The sequence below is a fragment of the Arvicola amphibius genome, chromosome 6 (assembly GCF_903992535.2).
Source record: "Arvicola amphibius chromosome 6, mArvAmp1.2, whole genome shotgun sequence".
Taxonomy (NCBI): domain Eukaryota; kingdom Metazoa; phylum Chordata; class Mammalia; order Rodentia; family Cricetidae; genus Arvicola; species Arvicola amphibius.
This window is the reverse complement of record NC_052052.2, coordinates 32108776-32128839: the sequence shown is the minus strand read 5'-3', so window position 1 is coordinate 32128839 and position 20064 is coordinate 32108776.

Genomic DNA, 20064 nt, shown 5'->3' with positions numbered 1-20064 from the left:
CACACACACACACACACACATACACACACACAATGAGGCTCACGTGACTCTTCACGCATGTGCTCCAGGACACAGACCTCAATCCTAGAGAGCAGGTCACAGGGTCACAGAAGGGATTAGGAGCATGAAGACCCTTATAGTCTATTTTATGGCCTTTCTCATTCTACAGGTGGGGAAATTTAGGGAGCACCGAGGCTGTGACAAGGCTGGGCCTTAAACTGGTCTGGTCATTGGTTTCTCAGTGCTGGCTGCTCCAGGAGAGACACATTGAAGCTTACAGGGAAACACACAGGCAATGTCTGTGGCGTGGCTGTTCCTCATCCACAGTTGCCTGTAAGCTTCATCTCAATGTCTGCCTGCTGTTATTTGTTTTGTTTTGTTTGTTTTTTGGTTCTTCGAGACAGGGTTTCTCTGTAGCTTTGGAGCCTGTTCTGGAACTAGCTCTTGTAGACCAGACTGGCCTTGAACTCACAACGATCAGCCTGCCTCTGCCTCCTGAGTGCTGGGATTAAAGGTGTGGACCACTACCACATGGCAAATTCAGTTTTTTAAATTTATTTGCATTTGCATTTTATGTACATTGCCTGCATCTATCAGTGTAAGGTATGGGATCCCTAGAACAAGAGTTACAGACAGTTGTAAGCTGTTGTAAGTTGTAAGTTGTAAGGTGCTGGGAATTGAACCCGGGGCCTCTGGAAGAGCAGTCAATGCTCTTAACCACTGAGCCATCTCTCCAGCCCACTGCCTGCTATTATTTATTCATTGTACAGTTAACCATGCCTGTTCCTGGATACCGAGGGAGTAGAAATCTACCCAGGAATATGCAGCTACTTTTTCTTGTTCCAAAATGAAGACATAGTTCAGGTTAGCGTGGAACTCACTATACAGTCCAGAGTGGCATAAACTCTTTATGTAGCCCAGGTTGGCCTCAGACTCAGGATCCCCCTACCTCTTCTTCCTGAGTCCTGGCATTACAGGTATGTGTGCATACCATAGTGCCTTATCTCCAGTCAAGGGACAATTTGTGGGAGTCACCTCTCTCCTTCTATCATTTGGTCCCAGAGATTGAATTTAGGTCATCAGGCTTGGTGCCAGGAGCCCTTTTCTGCTGAGACATCCCATAAGCTCGTATCTACTCTTAGAGGCTTACCACACCTGGGAGTAGTCCCCTTGGTCTGTCTTCCAGAACCCCACTGCTGCATTTCTTAGACCTGTCTCAGCATTTTAATTTCCACGTCTCCACCACCAGTTTTCAGATAGAATAATACCCCCAAAGAACACCTACAGGGAGGTGCTTCTGTGGATCAGGAGAAGCTATGGGGAAGCCTGGGCTCTGGGTCCTCCTCACCTCTAACAATGAATGAATGGGGTTGAGAGCTCATACCAGCTCGAGTGACTTGAAGGTTTTAAACATGCTACATATTGCGCCCCCCCGCCCCCCGCTGGGGCTGGGACTTTGTTCCCATGTCAGTTCTGCTGAAGGCTATCTTCTTTTCTGGTCCAGCAGGCACAAAACCACTTTTCTGGGGAAGCTGGATCCCTGGGAAGGTTTGTTTCTTTGCTTACCCCTTTTTTGAAGGTGTAGGGAAGAGCTCCACATTGGCTTGACTCCTAGAATAGCATGAGGAAGAAGGGAGGAAGGCATCCATAGCCTTTGCTAGCCTGAGGCTGAGCAGATTTTCTGGACAGACTGAGAATGGAGGAATGGTTGATGCCTTAATCTCCAGCCCATCTTGGTACCGTTGAATCTGGGATGAGCTAGAAGTTGGAGTAGACACTTGCCCAGCAGGATATGCGCTCAGTATGCTTTTGGGGAACCTATCCCTATTTTTGGAGAAACTTTTGGGGGTCCTGATGTCATTGTGGAGAAGTACGGAGAACACTTTGGTGTTTTAAATTTACATTTTTATGTGTATGGGTGTTTTGCCTGCATGCATGTCTGTGTACCATGTGTATGCAATGCCTGCAGAGACCAGAAGAGGTGGTCAGATGCCCCTGGGACTGGAGTGACAGTTGAGGCCATTATGTGGGTCCTCCGGAAGGGGAACCAGTGCTCTTAACCTCTGAGCCATCTCTCCAGCCCCGAGACCACTTCTTGGAAATGACCATAAATAATTACAGGTGTCTTTTGTGAATGGGCAGGTTTAAGAAATCGTGACCTAAGTACACGCAAAGCTCCAGGCCTTTCGTCCTCCCCATTTTCAGCTGGGAAACAGAACACGGCTGCAATTGTCTGTAGATCAACAAAAGGCAAATGTTGCGGAGTTTGTAGACAAACATTTGCTTTATAAAATAGTGGCCTGTAAGTGTAAACACATTTTTACATATGTTGAAAGTGACTTAAATACCATCAGTTTACACACAGCAAGTGCCAAATGAAATACCACCCCACAAACAAATGTTGAGTGGGTTGTGAATACATCTGCTGTTACAATAGGAGCATTGAAACCGCAAGGCATAGCTCAAATTTTCAGCCCCTGGAAGATTAGAAGCCCAAAATAATGTGAACATAAACATTCTACATATTGCCAGGTTAACTCCTGGAACCCGAGGAATGCAAGTTAACAAGAGAGCGAAGCTAGACATTATTCCCCCAAATAAAGCATGGATGGTCCAACTCCACATCAGGCAGATAATTTACTTCTAATAAAGCTGTTCTTCCCCCAAATTGTGGAAATTCCAAAATCTGTGGGCACAGAGACACTTTTGGGAAGTTTTGAGGTCATTGTGGAGATTTATGGGCTTTTCTGGGTTGCAGGGACCCCAAGCAGCCAGACTTCCTGACCGAACAGTGACGTGGGGCTTTTGGCACACTCTCCTTGCAGGGACTAGGGACTAGGTCTTCCTTGCAGATGAATTTGTTTCCACAGTTTCAGGAAGAGCTGTCCCCCTCTCTTCCAGGACCCAGCACTGCTTGGCAGCCTGAAATAGAAGTGGACTTTTTCCAGGGAGAGGCTAATGGTGTGGCTGTACGTGGAGGTTCTAGCTGGAGAGCCAGAAAGGCATGAGACCAGAGCGGGGGTGCTGGAAGCCAGGACTTTGAAGTATTTGTCTTGGAGAGGGCTGTTTTTCTCCATGACTAGGTAATGGGGAAGCAAGAACCTCTTAAGGTTGACCAGTTTAACACAGGTTCTCAGTTTACATTGACCAAGCCGTGGTCCTACCATGCTTCCTGAACAGGCAGATTCTGCCACATATCACTTCTTATGTGAATTCTTTTGTTATCTATGTGTGTGTGTGTGTGTGTGTATTGTACATATATATGTGCATGTGTGTATGTGTGCATGCTTGCATGTGCATGATATATGTGCCCATGTGTGTGTGTGTGTGTGTGTGTGTGTGTGCGTGTGTGCGTGTGTGTATGCCCATGCATGCATACACATGCGTCTGTGTGCTGGTATACACTTGAGCCAGAGGTCAGTTGGTATGAGGTGCCCTGCTGTATTATATCACTCTCCCCTTATGGAGACAGAATCTCTCACTGAACTGAGAGCTAGGCTGGTGGACAGCAAGCCCTGGTCACACTCTGGTCTCCTCTACTCTCACAATACTGAGTTACAAGCACACATGTAGGCACACTGGGTTCGTGTGTATGCTGTGGGTAGATCGAAGGTACCAGAAGAGAGCCTCAGATCCCCTGGAAAAGTAGTTACAGACAGACGTGAGCTGCCATGTATGTGCTGGAAATTGAACATGGGTCCTCTGGAAATGCAGCCAGTGCTCTTAACTTCGGAACCATCCTTCCAGTCACACTGTGAGAGATTTTGATTTTGGGTTGTAACAAAACTGTCTCTAGCCCTGTGATTGATTGATTGACTGACTGATTTATAAATAGAACAAACATAGTTATTAAGAAAAATCCAGAAAGAACTCCTGAGAGTGGGAGGGGCTTCAGGGGACCAATACCTACTCACTTGAGCCCCAGTCCTGTTCTCCTGAGCTTTGGAGACAGGGTTTCTCTGTGTAATTCTAGCTGTCCTAGAAATCACCTTGTAGACCAGACTGGCCTTGAACTCTCAGAGATCCACCTGCCTCTGCCTTCTAAGTGCTGGGAGTAAAGATGTGTGCCACTACATCCAGCCAGATTTGAATTCACAAATACCTGGGCTGGTCTATACATTTGCTTTGTATGATTCTGCTGATTATGCATTTGAATTTGCAACAGAGTCAAATCATTACATCAGCTTCTTGGAGCTTATTCTCAGTCCATCTTTGTAAGTTCTCTGACTGGGGCAGGACCACAGATGGCATTTTGAGTGGCATTTGTCTAGCAGGGCTATGGTCAGAGGGTTGTGGGGTAGACGACTGAAGCCACAGTGACCTTGCTTCTGGAGGGTCTCTATTGTGTTGGGAAAGTGTCTGTGATGTAGTAGGGCAGTGGAATCAGAGATCGTGGAGACAACATCTCTATCTTTACATAGACGCTTACGGCATAGTGCGAGGAGACTGTATGGGCAAGTCCAACAGGCCCTGCTGACATGTACCAGTGTCTGTAGTAACACAGCGAGACTTTCAACCCCTGGGATGAAGTTATGTTATTCCTATGGATTGATTTCAAAATGTAGGTGCTGGTAGGAAGGGCAGACATTCCAAGAAATGCTAAGGTTGTGGTTTTGGATGTGTAGCTTCTGCCCTGGACCCCAGAGTCCTGGAAGGTCCAGATCATGGGAGATCTGTCATGTGCTTGTTTGTTTGGGACTGGCTGGGTCAAGTTTTCTTCATGTTAGACTATCCTCCACCGCCAATCTGGCTACCTCTACTCTCCTTTCTCAGCACCTGGAGACTGGGGAGAAGGAGGAATAGAAGACCACACTATGGCTGGGGAGGAGGTCACGCTGGAGGGATGAAGGATGAAGAGGGATGAGGGATGGTTGGCTAAGGCCTATTGAGTTTGTGTGTCAGAAGGAGGGGAGAGAGCATCTCTCAGGCTTACCTGGCCTTCATTCTGATACTTGTGATGTCAAGGATGAGGCTGATAGTTCCTGGCTGGGTTTCCTACTGCCAGGGTAATGGGCCAATGGAAATGCAGCAATGGCTGGCACTCCTAATGGCTCTCCACAAGTTACCAGCTCCGGTGCATTTCATTCTTTGCTGGAAGAAATAGCACTTTAAGAAAAGATTGTATCTGGGATAGGAGAGAAGACTGGGTGGCTGAGTGCTTACTGCTCTTGCAGAGGACCTGGGTTCAGTTCCCAGCCGCTCACAACTGCTTAAAACTCCCATTCCAGGATACCCAGCGCCCTCTTCTGGCCTCTGCAGGCTCCTGCACTCACGTGGTGCACATGAACTCATACAGCTCACACACATACACATAAAAAATTCTTTTCAAAAAAGAAAACAAGACTTTATTTTTAAAATAGTTTTGGATGGTGCAGAGAGTTTCCATCTACCCTGCACCCATGTTGACCTATTGGTTTCACCTGACATTAGCATGGCTCATTTCCTGGAATTTACGAACCACTGTTGACCAGTGTGATTAAACTGCACCCTGTAGGTGCTAGGGTGGGTTCTGGTGTCGGTGCAGAGGTGGGTGTGGGTGCAGGGGTGGGTGCTGGGGTTAAAGACCATCGCTTATTCAGATTTCATTCGTCTTCCCCGTGTCTCTTTTCCACAGATTCCCCCTCCCCCCCCCCCACACACACACACTACATTTAGCTGTTGTGTTCCTTTGGGCTCCTTTTAGCTACAAATTCCTCAGGATTTCCTTGATCAGGTGACCTTGGCAATTTTAAGGAGCACTGCTCTAATATTTTGTAGGCTGTCTCTCTACTGGAATTTTCCTGGTTGTTTTGGTCATGTTTAGACCGGATCTTTGAGTTTCTGGGGGTGAAGTGGTCATGTCGTATCAAAGGGGCATAGTATCAACACAGGGCTCCTCATTGCCTTTGATCTCTTAGTTGAGGATTTGTCGGGTTTTTCCACTGTAAAATAGTATTTCTTCTTTTCTACCACCCTATTCTTGCTTAAGGAGTGGGGATTTGTGTGTTTCTTTCTGGAGGGTGAAGCATTTACATACATTACTTGGAATTCTTTTTTAATTATTACTTTATTTATTGGCACATGTATGCACATGCATACATGAGAGAGCATGCCAGGGCCCATGTGTGTAGGTCAGATGATAACTTTTCAGAGTCAGTGCTGTCCTCTGGGTCCTGGGGATGGAACTCAGGATGTCAGCCTTAGCAGCAAGCACCTTGGCCTGCTGAGTCATCTCATCAGCTTTGAAATATTTTTTTTACCTACTTCAGTATTTAATCTATCATTTACTTACTGCACTGTGAACTCACAAGTATTTATTTCATATTTTCGACTCCTGTCCATCACTATGTGATTTAGTTTATCACTCGGATTGCCCTAGCTTTAGCCTTCGGGTGTTTTTTCAGGGGGCTCCTATGTACTCTTGACACTCACACAAATGCAGAGTTTGCTATTGTTTGCTCCTTCTTTAGTGCTTGCTGAAGTTTTGGCAACAACAAGGTACTCTAGAGACGTCTAGTGTGCTTCCATTGTCGCCCTGGAATCAGCTATGGCTCGGGTGCTCCCTGTCTTCTTCCACAGGTGTGGACACTGGTCCCTTCACCCTAGATGGGGGGAACCAAAGAAACCATTCCACACAAGCCCAGCTTGGTGAGCCAGTGAGTTTGTAGGGGTGACTCACAGGAGCATGGGTGACTCCAAAGCAGTTTGGTCACTAGAAAACATACTCCAGCAACCACCCCAGCACCCACCCCCACCTCCACCCCAGTTCCTACCCCTACATCTACACCAGGACCCACCCCAAACCTATACAAGCACCCATCCCCAGTCCACTCCAGCACCCACCCCTGTACCCAACCCCACCTCTACCCCAGCACTCACACCTACATCTCCACCAGCACCCACCCCGAACCTATATGAGCACCCATCCCCAGTCCACTCCAGTACCCACACCAGTACCCCCCTACATCTACACCAGCACCCACCCTGCACCTATACAAGCACCCATTCTCACTCCACCCCAGCACCCACCTCTGCACCTAGACCACCACCCCAGCACCTACCCCTTACACACTCCAGCACCCACCCCAGCACCTACCCCTTACACACCCCAACGCCCACCCCAGCACCTACCCCTTACACACCCCAGCATCCACCCCTGCACCTACCCCTTACACACCCCAGCATCCACCCCTGCACCTACGCTAGTACAGCTGAGGACCCAGCACAGTTGTGTGCCTTCAGCCCTCTGCAAACTTGCAGATAGCTAGGTTGATGAGAGCACCTCACTGCAGCAGCCCCTACTTCTGGAACTTCGAGGGGCTGCTTTGTGAGTCTTAACTTCCTCTGCTTCTGAAACCTAAATCCCATGAGAGTCTCTCCTCCAGCCAGGAACGTATCTATCCGGAGGAGATGGCTACCCAGTGCCAAAGGCCTGGTTACTCAAGAATAGGGATTCAGGATGCTAAACAGTGGTAGTACGTGGGCTTAGCATGGGTGAGGTGTAAACGTGTGTAAGTGAATCCAGGTGAGTCCGAAATAAAGGGGGATATCAAATATTTATTGAGAAACACTCCTGAACAACAAGATAGAGAACCGCCGCGGTCTTCTGCTCTATGGGGCTGGGAGCTGCTATCAGATCCCCAACTACCACCCAAGAGAGAGAGTGAGTGAGCCCCTCCTCTCTCTTAAAAGCAATCATGTAGTCTGGTAACCCCCAAAGCTATTGGCTGAATGAATTCCCACAACAGTGAGGTCCTAGGTTCAATCCTTGGCAGATATAAAGATCTGGCCTCAGATACGTTCATTGCTACTGCTTCCTAATTCCCACAGTTGACAGCACAGAGGTGTGTGTGTGTGTGTGTGTGTGTGTGCGCGCGCGCTCGCATGTGTGTGTGTGTTTGTGTGAGGATGAATTCCTGCATGTATATGTATCTACCAATATGTCTGAATGGAACTATTTGTATTATATTAAACTCAATATGAGTTCATAAATATCTCTAATTGTAATCTACTACCATATGGATGGCGGCAGTGTTTCTCATGTGAGAACTCACACCTCCCCTCCACACATAGTATTCATTCCCAGTGTTTGACTTACAAAAAAACGTGTTTTCAAAACTCAGCCCCAAAACAATGAGAACACTAAGAGAGACTTACATAGATCTAATCTACATGGGAAGTAGAAAGTAGAAAAAGACAAGATCTCCTGAGTAAATTAGGAGCATGGGACCTTGAGGAAGTATTGAAGGGGGAAGGGGAGACATGCACTGACCATGAATGAGGCTTTAGGTCCAACCCTTAGAATCCTTCCTCAAAAAAAGTGGGAACTTAGAACTAAGTTTGCCTTATGAAAATAAGAAAATGTTGGCATATAATCATCAGTGAGTCTCCTCAAAAAGCATCAACTTTTGCGAAAGGCTACTTAAAAAGCCAAGTTTCTTCTGAGGAGACTAGCTAGGAAGGGGAGAGATGGCTTAGAGGGGTGGGGCAGGTTCTTCCAGACTGGGGAGGCAGGTGGCTTAGAGGCTAAGAGCGGGTCTTCTCTTGGAGGGAACTAGAGTTTGGTTCCCAGCATCCTTCCTGGGGGGTTATGAATTGGTAACTCCAGTTCCAGGGGATCCGATGCCCTTTTCTGGCCTTCATGGGTACTTATAGTCACATGCACACACACTCACATACAGGGCACACATATACACACAATCTTTTAAAATATTTAAAAAAGAAGATGAGGGAGAAGGAGGAGAGGAAGAAGAAAAAGGAGGAGGAGAAGGAGAAGAAGGAGAAGGAAAAGGAGAAGGAGGAGGAGGAGGAGGAAGAGGAGGAGGAGGAGAAGGAAAAGAAGATGATTAACCAGAAGACCCCAAGAGAGAGTGGTGTGCTCTATCACTATCAGAAAGTAAGATGTAGCAGATCTTACTGACCTGGCAAATGTTCCTTTTGCAACATAATGGTGACCTTTGTCCCACTGACATGTGGAGTCTTGTCTCTCCCTGGGTTTGGATGAGGTCATGACTCACTATCATCAGAAGAATGTAAACAGCAACTAGGAGCTAGCTCCTCTGGTAAAGCACTCGCTACAGAAGCATGGGCACCTGAGTTAGGCGCTCCAGCACCTGTGGAAAGCCCTGGAAGATGTGTCTGTGATTCCAGCACTGAGGAGGTGGAAACAGGTGGCCTGGAGCCCACCGGCCAGACAGCCCAGCCCAATCAGAAGGCACCAGGTTCAGTGAGAGACCCTGCTAAAAAAATAAGATGAAGGGGCTGGAGAGATAGCTCAGCAGTTAAGAGTTCTTACTGTTCTTACAGAGAACTTGGGGTTGAGGCTCCCAGCACCTTTATGGTGGCTCATAATCACCCGTTAACTGTAGCTCCAGAGGCTCCTATTCCTTCTCCTGGCCTCCAAGGGCACCAGGCACAAATGTAATGCACAGGTATACGTGCAGGCAACATAAAATAAAGTAAATAAACCTTTAAAAAAAGTCAGTGACATAGGGTTAGGTATTTAGCTCAGTGGTAGTGTGTTTGCCTAGCAAGCACAAGGCCCTGGGTTTGGTCCTCAGCTTGGAGGCAGGGAATAAGTGACAAAATCAAAATGCACTTTAAAAAAACAGGTGAGAAACTTCTAAGGAAGACAATGGTGTCAGCTCTCGCCTTTCCGTGCACCTGCATGAACATGTGCATACACACAAACCACAAACATCAGCGTGACATCATGAAATTCAGAAAAGGGAAGGCATCTTTGTTCAGGGAACCACTTCATTGTAACCTGGAACTGCTGTGTAAAAAAACAGTCTGAAGCCACCATCCTGTGAGGAAGCCCAAAGAGAGGGTGGGGTGCTTGGCCAGTCTCTGCTCCTGCACTTCCCTTTGCGCCTGAAATACTAAATCACTCTCACTTGTTCTCTGGCAATGGTCAGCTAATGGTGATACCGAATGAACCGTCGGAGACCTCCCAAATTTCCGACACTAAGATACTTTAAGACAATTGCTAGAGTGGGATTTGGTGGCACAGACCTACATCCCAATATATGGAGATTGAACTTCATAAATTCAAGACCTTCCTGAGCTGCGGAAAGGGCTGAAGGTCAGCTTGGGTGATGGAAAGGGACCCTGTATCAAAAATTTGAAAGTTTTTTTTGTTTTGATTGTTGTTATTTGTTGTTGTTGTTGTTGTTTTGAGACAAAGTTAATCTCTGTAGCACTGACTGCCCTAGAACTCTCCCTGTAGTTCAGGCTAGCTTCAAACTTAGAGATCCACCTGCCTCTACCTCCCAAGTGCTGGAATTAAAGACATGCACTGTCACCATCCAGTGAAAATTTGAAAGTTTTTTTTTAAAGGCTGGGGACAGGGCTGAGGAGTAAGGTGATCATACAGTGTGCACAACACCTTGGGTTCCATCACCAGCACTGCCAAAAACAAATACCAAACATACAAGAAATTGAAGAAATAAAGCAACTGCTGGCCCAGCAGTTCATGCTTAGTGTCTCAGCACTTGGGGACAAGGGCAATGTGATTGCTGTAAATTCAAGTCCAACCTGGGCTATACATATAGTTCCAGGCTATCCAACTGTGGTTGCTGTAAGTGTCAAAGTGACATTTCCCATCAATATTTGCCAGAACATAAAAGATTCTTACATCTTGATTAGGATAACCTGATGCTGGCACACAAACAGACAGATGATAGAGCCAAAGAGAGAATCCAGAAAAGAAAGAACATCAACAAAGGCAGGGACTTAGTGCTCATAAAATGTGACATCCTCAATCAGAGGGGAAAGCTGGGCTTTTTAACAAAGGTGTCACAACGCCCTGGCAAGTCTCTAAAAAGAAAAAAAGAAGTCTTTCTATCACCTAGCAAGATAAAGCCCAAGTGTGTGGGAAATTTAAACAGATAAAAGCAAATCTAGCAAAAGAGCTAAAAGAGAGCAATTTTCTGAGGACTTTAGGCTGGGCAGACCTTAATAAGGAAAGTTACAATTCACCAATCTTCAATTTACTACAAATGGTTGTGAAATATCTGTTTAACTATGTAAAGATGTGTTGCTGTTTTACCTTGCCTGCCAAAAGCACCCGATTGGCCCAATAAAAAGCTGAACAGCCAATAGCTAGGCAGGAGGTATAGGTATTATTTCCAGGTAGAGAGAGTAAGTAGGAGGAAGAATTTAGGCTCCAAAAAAGAAAGAAAGAAAAAAGAGACGTCAGGGCTAAAAAGAGATAAAAGAGATACCAGCGGCCAGGCAGTCAGACATGGAGGAAGCAGGAAAATAGGATGTACAGAATGGAAGGCTAATGAGAGGTGAATGAGAGCCCTAAGGCAAGGGGAGATGAACAGAAACAGGTTAAAGTAAGTTAAAAGAACTAATGGGACAAGCCTAACCTAAGGCCGAACATTCATAATTAATAATAAGTCTCCATGTCTTTATTTGGGAGCTGGTTGGCAACCCAGTGAAAATTCCAACTACACCAAATTTAAAAACATGAAAGTCTGAAATCAGAGATAGATGTCTCTATATAAATATGCGTAAATATCTTATGTTTCCTGTTTGATGACCTATTCCATCTATATGAGAATAAAGTAAAAATTAGCATAATGGGGCTGGAGATATGGCTCAGTGGTTAAGAGCACTGGCTGCTCTTCCAGAGGTCTTGAGTTCAATTCCCAGCAACCACATGGTGGCTAACAACCATCTGTAATAATATCTGGTGCCCTCTTCTGGCACATGGGCATACATGGAGGCAGAATGTCGTATACATAATAAATAAATAAATCTTTAAAAAAAATTAGCATAATGATAACTCCACTTTCCATGTTTATTTTCTTGTAAAAAGGAAAGAAATAATCACTTTATATGAGAACATCAAGGCATGCCAGCTGTAGGATTTAGTTTTACTTTGGAACATTATTTTCTTGATTTTTTTTCCTTTTAGTTTAGAAAAGCAAATGGTCATTGGCTGGATCCACTGTTTTTCAACTGCCTCTTGGGTTCAAAGGAACAGAGAATACCAAAGCCAGAATTCCACTCCTCTCTGTGAGCATGCACTGAGAGATACAACATGGTCTTTTGTGAGCCTTTTGTTATTGCCTTTAGAATTGTTTCATTTTTAAGATTTGTGTGTGTGTGTGTGTGTGTGTGTGATGTGTGTGCAAGTGCCCATGGAGTCAGATGAGAGTCTCAGATCTTTTGTAGCTGGAGCCACCAGATGTGGGCGCAGGGAACCGAACTCTGGTTCCATGGAAGAGCAACAAGAGCTCTTAACTTCTGAGCCATCTCTCCAGCCTTTTCTGTACCTTCTTGGACTTTCCTTAGGACCTTAGCCTGCTTGTAAATATTCAAGGGAATATTTTCTATGTAGAAAAGGCACCCCGTTTTCCTAGTGTTTGAGCTGAAAGTCTTTTGGGTGAAGTTGTTATGCAAATTATTCAGGAAAAAAAAAGGCTCGAATTTTTGGCTGGGGACTATCAGAGGGAAAGAATGGTTCTGTCCAATTACCATCCTACATTGACATCCAAGGGCTTGGGGTGTGGCTCGGTATGAGATCAGGATCGGGTGAAAGCCTGGGTCCCATACTCAACACTACCAAAACAAAGCAAAATTGACAGCAATGCCTCTCCTGAACTGGGACCAGATTGGTTCTCTTCTGTGTTAAGGGAGACTCCTCCCAGGCAATCCTGCCAGGCTGGGGTGGATCACTCAGGCATCTGTGCAATTCATTTAAAAAAAGAAATGGAGCAAGAACCACGTCTTTACTTCTGGGAGAATCTAGGGTTCTCTGATTCTGTAAAGTCAGTGTGGGAAGCTGAACGCTGCTTTCTTCTGCCCCGTGATTTTGCAGGACATGGATAGTTCCCATGGGTCTTCCTCTGTCTCCCCAAGTGCGTTCTTACTCTCTTCTAAAAAAGCATGTCCTTGTAGAAAATATTCTAGAATATTCTGAAAAGTATTTAAGATAGTTGTTTGTTATGTACAAATCCCAAGTGGATGTTTTTGAATGTTTCTTCCTTGCATTATCTCTCAACACTCAGAGGCAGAAGCAGGTGGATCTGCATAGTTCGGGGCCAGCCTGGTCTACAAAGGAAGTTCCGAGATAGCCAGAGCTACACAGAGGAATTCTGTCTCAAAAAAACGAAAACAAAAGAGAAAACAAAATTATGTGTGTGTGTGCTGATTGTCACAATGTGCATTCGTGCATGTGTGTGTGTGTTTGTGAGTGTGTGTGTGTGTGTGTATTTGGTGCAGGGAGGGAGGCTGTGCTAGGGACTGTAGTGCTCTCTTTCCATGCTGCATCTCCAGTCCACAATTCCTTTTTGTTTGATTTTTGAGACAGGGCTTCTTCATGCAACCTGGCTGTCCTGGAACTCGCTCTGTAGACCAGGCTGGCCTTGAACTCAGAGTTTTGCCTGCTTCTGCCTCCCGAGTGCTAGGATTAAAGGCTATCAATGCTTGGCCTACAACTGTATTTTGAAAAGCCCAAACAACTTTTTTTTTTTTTTTTTTTTTTTTTTTTTTTTTTTTTTTTTTGGTTTTTCGAGACAGGGTTTCTCTGTAGCTTTGGAGCCTGTCCTGGAACTAGCTCTTGTAGACCAGGCTGGTCTCGAACTCACAGAGATCCGCCTGCCTCTGCCTCCCGAGTGCTGGGATTAAAGGCGTGCGCCACCGCCGCCCGGCCCAAACAACTTTATGAAATTAACTTTGAGGTTACAATAATAAGCAATGTGTTAGCCAGATGCTTAAATGTTGTCTTTCCTGAAAAATCAACTTTATCAATAAAGTATCTTTTATTGTTGATCAGTTTTAAAAAAAGGGAAAAAAAACATTCTTGTGAAATGAGAAGAAAAAGTAATTCCAAAGTTTTGTTTTAGGTTAATAATTGGTAACTGTGGGACTTTTCCTTAACCTCAAGAAGCAACTGAAGATGTATCATTAGAAAATGAGTTTTGTTTTTCTTCCAGGACATAATATATAGAGAGGAGGTTTGTTAGCAAACACTCTTGGAATACCAGGCTGAGGCTGTGTCCTGAGGTTTGCAAGGGAGTGAGTGTGGACTGAGTGTGTGTGTGTGTGTGAGTGTGTGTGTTGTCTTCATTCTGGTCTGAAAAGATGAGGCAGGTGTTTGTGACAAGCTGTGATGAGGACCTTAGATTACTTGAATCTATTGTGTGTTTTTCCTTGTTGAGGGGGGAAAAGAAAGAAAGAAAGCTAAAAACAAGCCTTTATTTAAAGGAAGCCCCAGTTAACTCAGCAAGGCATTGAATGAAGTCCCTATTATACAAAGTGCTTGACAAAGGCTATTTGGCTCAGGGAGACTTATGAGGCCAGAGGCTGAAATCAACACCCACAACAGGGTTCTGATAGTTTGAATCTCAGAACCGATTCACAGTGCTGGGACTTAAACCTGAGGCTGGTGCCTAGAAGCTCAAGTGCTACCTCTGAGCTTTGTTCTTTGTTCAGAGATTGAGACGGAATCTCAGTATATACACACCAGGCTGGCCTCCAGCTTTGGAGCTTCCTGACTTGTCTACCTGAGAGCTGGGATTATACCAGTCCAATATAAAGCATAATATGCTTTTATTGACCTTGGTTGGAGTGACGTTTACCCAGTAATACAAACAGTCTAATTCTGGAACACCAACAGACCTCAGGTGCCACAGCTAACAGGTCCTGAATGTTTGCAGGGGTCAGTGTGACCTCCTGGCAGGAGAGGAAGCATTCCAAAGAGGTTTGCTCCTTCCTTAAAGTTTTCTTAAAGGAGTCTCATGCTAGTGGGGAGAGGAAGGCTAAAACCATGGCACGAGAGAGGAGGACCTTGCCTCCCAGAGGCTTCACATATCTTAATTTTTTTTTTTAAATTGGTACTAGAGAGATGGCTTAGTGGTTAAGAGCACCTGGTGCTCTTGCTGAGGACCCAGGTTTTGTTACCAGCACTTACAGGGCAGGTAACTCAACACTGTAACCCCAGTTCAATGAGGATCCCATACCCTCTTCTGGCTTCAGCAGGCACTGCACACACATGCTACAATTGTATACACGAAGGCAAAACACGCATACACATAAACTTAAAAACGAGATAACTTCGGGCTAGAGAGCTGGCTCAATAGCTAAGAGCACTGGCTGTTCTTTCAGAGGTCCTGGGTTCAATTCCCAGCATCCACATGGTCACTCACAACTGTCTGTAACTCCAGCTCTAGGAGATCCAACACCTTCTTCTTGTCTCCGACGGCACCAGGCATGCATGTGGTCCACAGACATATACATGCGGGCAAAACACCAATGCACAGAAAATTAAAGTAAAAAAATTTAAATTTGTATTTAATTTATGATTATGTGTGTGTGTGGGTGTGGCACATGTGTGTAGGTCAGAGGATAAATTTTCGGAATTGGTTCCCTCCTTCCACTGTGGGTTCTGGGAATGGAACTCAGGTTGCCAGCCTCGCAAGGCAAAAGCTTTTGCTCCCTGAGGCGTCTCCTTGGGCCCAAAAATTCACACAGTTCTGACAGCTTACTGGACCGCCTTGCAGGACAGACTGGAGCTGAGACACAGGGTCCACACCTTGACCAGACTGCTCAGTTCTACGTACCTCTTTCCTCTGTTTAAGCCTGAACCACACACAGGACTCCTTTATTCTCGTCCCAATGTGACCTCCTAGGAAAAAACTCTCTCTGCTTTTACTATTGCCTCTTTAATTGAAGTGCTAGGGACTGGTGGATGTGACTAGTTTATTGGGACTGCCAAAGCTCAGATAGTACCTACAGCAACCCTGGGGAAGGCCAGTGTCGGCACCTTGAGGACTCTCAGTCACCTGAGGTGGGTGTTATTCTTTATTTCTCAGGTAAGGAAACAGATGGCCCTCAGGTTAGTTATGTAGTGAAGCTTGGTTTTGACCCCGGTAGTTAAATCAACTGCTAGAGACTGTAAGGAACTGTGCAGCAGGCACTTTAGACTGTGTTCCCTGGAGAGGAAGCGGGTTAGAAGTCTCTGCCAGCACTCCCAGGAAGGCCACTGCCTTCTGTGCGGGTCACCCCACGTCTACACCCCAGCCCCCAACAATCTCAGAAAACCAATCCCTATAAACTCAGAAAGCATAAGGAATTTTATTCTTAGAACAACAACAATAAAAACAATAAATTCAACTCTGGTAGGGTGGAGTGGGGCCCCAGAGAAGGCAAGAGGCAGACCAGGAGAGATAGGCTGGCAAGAACTTTAAGGACATCCTGCCTCTAAGTCACACCAGGTCACTTTGGAAACCGAGAACCAATAGCACCCAATGGCACATGGCACAAGTGACCTATTGTCCTTTTATCTCAAACAACAGCAAGCCTACTTAGCATGCAAAGCACATTTGATGAGGGAATACTGCCACCAGGCTCACAGTCCAGGTTCGTTGCCATCCCTTGCGGGATCAGTGTGCTAGAGTGCATTCTGGTCATTCACTCTTACAGCTGGAGGTGGTGGCAAGACCACCAGGATACACGGCGGTGGTGCAGAGAGATACAGACCGGGTTGAAGGCAGCTCCGCAGCATTCCCCTTTCCTTACTCCCATTTCCCCGTAGGCATGCAGATGCTCTGTTTGCTGTCGGCCCCTATCCTGCAGAAGGGACACTTGCTCAAAGTGGGCAGCCCTACTGTGTGGCGCCGTTGCAACCTCATACAGTATGGGCTTCCTGTACTCCTGGGGACACCATCTCCCTACAGGTGTAAGTGGCACCTGCTACCAGAGGATTTCTGCCTGTGAGCTTCTCCACTATCGGTGGGGCCTCAAGTAGACACCCACTTCCCTCGTTTCCTGACGGGCCCCCCATGATTGCAAGAATGCAGCAGACATGACTGTTCCTACTGCACAGGAGCCAGGAAGGCATGGTGACATGCTGGAGGTTTACCAAATGTGGCCACTTGTGTGGGTTCAGCTCTCAGGGATGGAGGTGGCAGTTCCTGTCAGGATGGCTGAATTCTTCTGCTCCCACTAGCCTGACTATTGTAAAGGCAACTAAGCCCAGGGAGCAGGAGTCAATGGGATGCTATACAGTTACACTCCCCGTGTTAAAGGTTGATGGTGAATCTCATTCATCAACTGGGTGTCATTTAGGATCACCATGGAAACAAATCTCTGAGTTTATCTGTGAAGACCTACATTAACTCTGGGTGACACCATTTCCTAGGCTGGGGGTCCTGACTGTGTGTAATCATACATTATGCCCTGCTTTCTGACTGGATGCAATGTGACCAGCCACCTCCTCTTCCTGCCACCTTTCCTTCCCTACCAGGAGGGACCAAACTCCCCAGAATTGTAAGCCAAAAGAACCCCCTCCTTCCCTAAATTTCTTTTGTTGGTATTTTGTAACATCCAAAGAGGTCACTAATACTGTGTGTATTATTTAGTTCTTTGGCCATGTCAGATGTGGCAAGGTGGAGCCACTAACTCTGGATGGAACTGTCTCATGAACCTGGATGATGAATCTGATGTGGCAAGTCTATGAATTAATTTTACTGGAGTATCAGGGCGGTGTGGCTAGAGTCTTCCTGGGCTTAGTAAACCCTTCCTCAGTGCTTCCTGGAACAACATGGCCCCAGGCTTTGAGTGAGGAAGAAATCTCCAAAAGCTGTGGCCTTGAAATGTTGCCCTGAACTGTCTCTTGGTGGCTTCCCTGGGGACAGAACCTTTCAGGTACCCTGGGCTTTGATTTCTTAGTGATAACCGGGTCACTGGGCTTCTGACTTTTCTTCTTCTTCTTCTTCTTCTTCTTCTTCTTCTTCTTCTTCTTCTTCTTCTTCTTCTTCTTCTTCTTCTTCTTCTTCTTCTTCTTCTTTTGCTTTTTGAGACAGGGTTTACTCTGTAGCTTTGGAGCCTGTCCTGGAACTAGCTCTTTTAGACCAGGCTGGCCTTGAACTCACAAAGATCCATCTGCCTCTGCCTCCTGAGTGCTGGGATTAAAGGCATGCGCCACCACTGCCCGGCTTTGTTTTCTTCTTTTAAGACTAGCTCTAGTACCCTGGCTGGTTGATCTGGAACTCTCAGAGATCCTCCTGCCTCATCTTCCCAAAGACTGATACCACAGTATGCAGTCAGACCTGGAAGGGGCCTCATTTTCACCCAGCTTCAAGCTCAGGCCTCAGCCGGATGCCAGCAACACCGTGAAGGCTGGGACATGCATGGGATGCTGGCAATGGCCGTTAAGAATAGGAGTGGGAGCCGGGCGGTGGTGGCGCACGCCTTTAATCCCAGCACTCGGGAGGCAGAGGCAGGCGGATCTCTGAGTTCGAGGCCAGCATGGTCTACAAGAGCTAGCTCCAGGACAGGCTCTAGAAACTACAGGGAAACCCTGTCTCGAAACAAAACAAAACAAAACAAAACAAAACAAAAAAAAGAATAGGAGTGGGGAAAGACCAGCCTCCTCAGAAAATCCTCATGTCATCTGAAAGTTGTTCCCAAGTCCCAGGAAGGTGACTGGACACATGTAAGTGGGCGGCTGCCTTCCAACGGCTCCACCCACCATTCCAAAGCAGCGTTTCTAAAAGACAAACAGAAGTCCCTACAAATGGAGTGGGAATGGCAAACACCAGCTTCCTTTTGTTTTTTAAGTCACAGCAAGTAAGCCCTGTGGAATTCTAGCCATGCCTTCATCCAGCAGGTTAACCCTGAACATCTACCGGTGCCAAGCTGATGTGTATGCCTCTGGCAGAACATACTCATTCACGGTTCTGCTTTTACCACCTGCTTAAAGGGCCCTGCCAGCTGGGCAAGGTGGTTCACACCTGTATTCTCAGCACTTGGTTGGTGGAGGCAGGAGGATCAGGAATTCAAGGTCAGCCTTGGCTACACAGTGAATTTGAGGCGAGCCTGCATGGGATCCTGCTTTAAAAAAAAAAAAAAAAAGAAAGAAAAAGAAAAAAAAAGAAAGCCTAGAAACAAACAAGGGGCTGTACAGATACTACAGACCTAAGACCCCTAGATTAGAAGTTGTGGCTGCTGCAAGGAGGGGCCAGGTCTAAGGATAAGGGAGCCAGTGTTAAGTGGGGTTCAGGGCTTCTCATCTTTTGCATGCTCAGCATCCACGGTGAGCTTCGATAGCACTCTGAACTTCCTTTAGGAAATACGATCACACCTTTCAAAAGAAGCGATTGCTATCTGTCACTCCAAATGGCTGTGTGGCATTGAATACACTGGTGGGCCGATGGGATGTGAAACTCAACAGTGCAGAGGGAGCTGGAAAAGTACTGCCCAGCTGTCTTTGATTAGGGGCGCTTCTAGAAGGCTCTCCTTTGTCCCTCTCCTTTAATGATTCAGAAGGTTAGCCACATGCTTCAGATAAGAGGGAAACCACCATTGTTCTGCAGGCCCCGCCTCAGGATTGTATCAAGGTTTATAGCCTAGGGACCGCCAATGCAATCAAGAGTTGCATCCCCAGAGTAACCCTAATTTCTGGGTGCTACCATCCACCCACCTCTTCCTGTCTTCCATATAACCTCTAGCACATCAGCGACTGGCTCTGAAATCAAAGGCTTTTCCCATCTCTTCTGTCTTCTCCAGCCTCCTCTCTCTCTATCCTGCCCGCCATAGCCCCTCCCTTGCTGCAGTCAGTTCCTTTGTCCCTTTCTCACTTCGACATTTTTGCCTGGCAAATCCCCAGTCCTGGCTCAGGCCCTTCCTTCATCTTCTCCCCACCTGCTCTTGGAATGGTGGAAGAACACCACAATCACGCTGAGGTAACCTCTGTCATCTTGACTGGATTAGAATCACCTGGGGTGAGAACGCTAGGCTAGGCACGTTTGGTGGGGCTGGGGAGGTTTAACTGAAGTGTTCAGATCCACCCAGAAAGTGGGCGGCGTCATCCCGTAGGCCGGAGTTCTGGGCTGACTAAGGATTCTGGGGAAAAGGAGCCGGCAAGTTGAACCCTAGATTTCACCTCTCCGCTGCATGTCTCTGAATAATGCGACCAGAATGCGATATAACCAGCCACTTTTATGCTCCGCCCCATGTCTTCCAACCACGATGGACTGTGTGCCTTTCTTTAAACCGTGACCCCAAATTAATTCTTCCCATACATTGCTTTTGTCAGGTGTTCAGTCATAGCAATTAGAGAAGTAGCTA